General features: G+C 41.2%; 1 non-coding gene across 1 annotated transcript; it reads left to right on the top strand.

Moving 5' to 3' along the window:
* Positions 1–975: 975 nt before the first annotated feature.
* On the top strand, positions 976–1,081 carry LOC138398486 (U6 spliceosomal RNA). Its single transcript, XR_011235977.1, has one exon. It is a non-coding gene; the product is annotated as a U6 spliceosomal RNA (small nuclear RNA).
* Positions 1,082–3,353: the final 2,272 nt, after the last annotated feature.

Raw genomic sequence — 3,353 nt, 5'->3', positions numbered from 1 at the left:
TTAAACACAGAATTACCATAAGACCCAGTAGTTCTGCTCCTAAATATATATCTAAGAGAACTGAAAACAGGTGTTCACAGAAAAACTTGTACACGAATATCATGGCAGCATTATTTACAATAGTCAAAAAGTAGAAATAATCTAAATGTTAATCAGCTAATGAATAAATAAAATAGAATCTATACCACGGGATATTATTGAGCTATAAAAAGGAATGAAGTACTCATATATTCCATAACATGATTAAACCCTGAAAACATTATACTCAATGAAAAAACCAGACACAAAAGAACACATGTCATATGATAGAATTTGTATAAAATGTCCAAAATGGCCAAATTCATAGAGACAGAAAGTAGATGAGTGTTGTCAGGGGATTGAGATAGAGGAGAATTGGGACTCACAGTTAGTAGGTACTGGAGTTCTTTTTGGGGTGATGAAAATATTTTGGAATTAGTGGTGACAGTTTTACAACATAGTCAATTTGCTAAAAACCATTAAAGTACACACTTTAATACGGTGAATTTTATGTCATGTGAAGTGTATTTCAATTTAAAAAATGCTACTAAAAAAGAGAGAAGATATTTTTTTTTTTTTTTTTGAGACAGAGTCTCACTCTGTTGCCCAGGCTAGAGTGAGTGCCGTGGCGTCAGCCTAGCTCACAGCAACCTCAAACTCCTGAGCTCAAGCGATCCTCCTGTCTCAGCCTCCCGAGTAGCTGGGACTACAGGCATGCGCCACCATGCCCGGCTAATTTTTTTTTTTTCTATATATATTTTTAGCTGTACATATAATTTCTTTCTATTTTTAGTAGAGGTGGGGTCTCGCTCTTGCTCAGGCTGGTCTCGAACTCCTGAGCTCAAACGATCCGCCCACCTCGGCCTCCCAGAGTGCTAGGATTACAGGCGTGAGCCACCGCGCCCGGCCTAAAAAAGAGAGAAGATATTTAAAGCGAGCCTTTAAGAATAAGCAAGAGTGCTTGCTTTGGTAGCACATATACTAAAATTGGAATGATACAGAGAAGATTAACTGGTCCCTGTGCAAGGATGATATGCAAATTCATGAAGCATTCCATATTTAAAAAAAATACAATTAAAGAGAAAAAAGGAAAAAAAAAGCATAAGCAAGGAAGGGTCCTGTGAGTAAACAGTGGAGAAACATATTCTGGATTAAGTATAGCAAATGTCCAAAAGCACAGAGCCGTGAAGCAATATATTCAGGTCGAGACTCTGCAAGAGATTATTTTTAAAAGTTATTTTTTAAATATATAAGAATCAATTATAGACTAAAACAAAACAATCTTTCCCTCCCTTCCTTCCCTCCCTCTTTCCTTCCTTCCTTTCTCTCTTTCTCTCTTTCTTTATTTCTTCTTTCTTCTTTCTTTTTTGGTAAGTCAACATGACACTTCATTTTCTTGATTAGAAGATGATTTTCAACCTATATTTTGGTTCTCAACTTAGCAGTAACTTAGTTGATCAACAAACAAAGGATGATTGGCTGTAGTCCCTCTGGCTGGAGTGATCTCCCCTGACTCTCATGTCTTCTTGTCTTTTAGGCCCAACTTAAATGTTGTTTTCTAGAGAGACCTTCCCTGGCAGCTAGGTAGGCTCTTACTTTTCACCTTTATTTTCCATCACTGCACCCTGTCAGCATCCTACACAGGCAGTTACATTTATTTGCTTTGTTGTTGGATTTTTGCCTTTAACCTTAGACCGTAAACTCTGAGAATGGGGAACATGATTGTTTTGTTTGGTGATATATCCTCAGTGCCTCAGACAGTGCTCCATAAATATTCGTTGAAAGAATGACTAATTGAGAAGGCAGGAAGCTGTGAGAGATAGATAGATCAAGCCTCCTCAGGACACAGGCCCAGAAGTGGCCTGGAATTGCCTTGTTTGCCTGTTGAGTCTAGTTCAGAATACCCCAGGCTTAGCTGGTTTAGGGCTTGGCTGTGGTTTAAGTCTTGTTTAGGAAGAAAAAAAAAGAGAAATTCGTCTCTGCCAAAGTCAACAGCAAGTAAGTGCAGTAGTAGATTGCTCAGCTTGATTAGTCAAGTTTGGGCAGAGAGGGATAGGGAGGGCATTTCTCCAAGGCAACAGAGCTGTGTGTTTTAATGATGGGAAGCAAACCTGCGCTGCTTGAACACCAAACCTCCTCATGGGAGGAGTGTTGGAGGATGAGGCTGGGAGGAAAGGGTGAGATACAAGCTGGAGTTTGAGATCAGGTTGGTTGGTCTAGTACTGCCCTCCTGATTAGCACTGTAACCACCTGGGAGAAACTGAGGCAAAGTGCCAACCCACACTCTTTAGGAAGATGTGACACTTTATGTTGCAAGTTTGGCTCTCTGAAGAAGATGCTAAGACAGAGTTTGTGGCACAAGATATTTATAAGGAATTAGTACCTGTGAACAGAAGCAGGATTGAGAAGTGGGAGAAATTGAACTATAAGGAAGACTTGAGAAAGCCTTGGCCAACCCAGAGGGAGCTCTGAAAAGAGTACTGTCTTAATCCATTTTCTGCTGCTTCAACAGAATACCGCAGATTAGGCAATTTGTAAAGAATAGAAGTTTATTTGGCTCATGTTTCTGCAGACTGGGCAGTCCGAGAGCATGGTGCCTTGGCATTTGGTGAGGGTCTTCCCGTGGGAGAAGGACACAAGGCCTAAGCAAGCACTCAAGATAGAGCGGGGTACCGGGGCTGAACTCAATTCGTAACAACCAACTCTTATAATTAACCTGCTTATGAGAGAACAACATTAACAACGCTCTGCCTCAGGACTCAATCACCTCTTATGAGGCCCCATCTCCTAACACTGTTGCATTGGAGATTAAGTTTCCATCACATGGACTTTTGGGGGCCACCTTCAAACCATAGCAAGCACTGCACATCAGAGTTGTCACACATCCTGCCAAAATGGCTGGGCTTTTATGAATTCCAGCCCCCAGCCCCCTCCATTCAGTAGCCATATGTACAAGATCTTTGCCAATTGATTATGTTCTAATTGTGCAGGGAAACAGCATCCATACATGCTTCCTAATTTGGGCTCTGAAGGTTGAACTAATTGAATAACTTTGAGAAAGACACTTAACTTCTCAGGTATCTGTGACTTCGATGATCTCTGAATAATATTATTCTCACTTCACAGATAAAGAAGTAGGGGTGGGTAGTGGGGGTGGGGGGTGGGGGTGAGGGGTGGTGAGTGACGAATGTCGTTTTAGGGCCTCACAGCTGGCAAATGGCAGAGACAAGCTTGGGGCAGATTTGCCTACCTGTCTCTAAGCCTATGAACTTTCAACTACATCACTCAGTCTCCTGGATCCTTAAAACAAGGAGGTTGATTAGATGCTTTCTGAA

This window comes from Eulemur rufifrons, chromosome 17 (genome assembly GCF_041146395.1).
Source record: "Eulemur rufifrons isolate Redbay chromosome 17, OSU_ERuf_1, whole genome shotgun sequence".
Classification (NCBI taxonomy): Eukaryota; Metazoa; Chordata; class Mammalia; order Primates; family Lemuridae; genus Eulemur; species Eulemur rufifrons.
The sequence above is the reverse complement of the archived record's forward strand: the minus strand, read 5'-3'. Positions and strand labels throughout refer to the sequence as shown.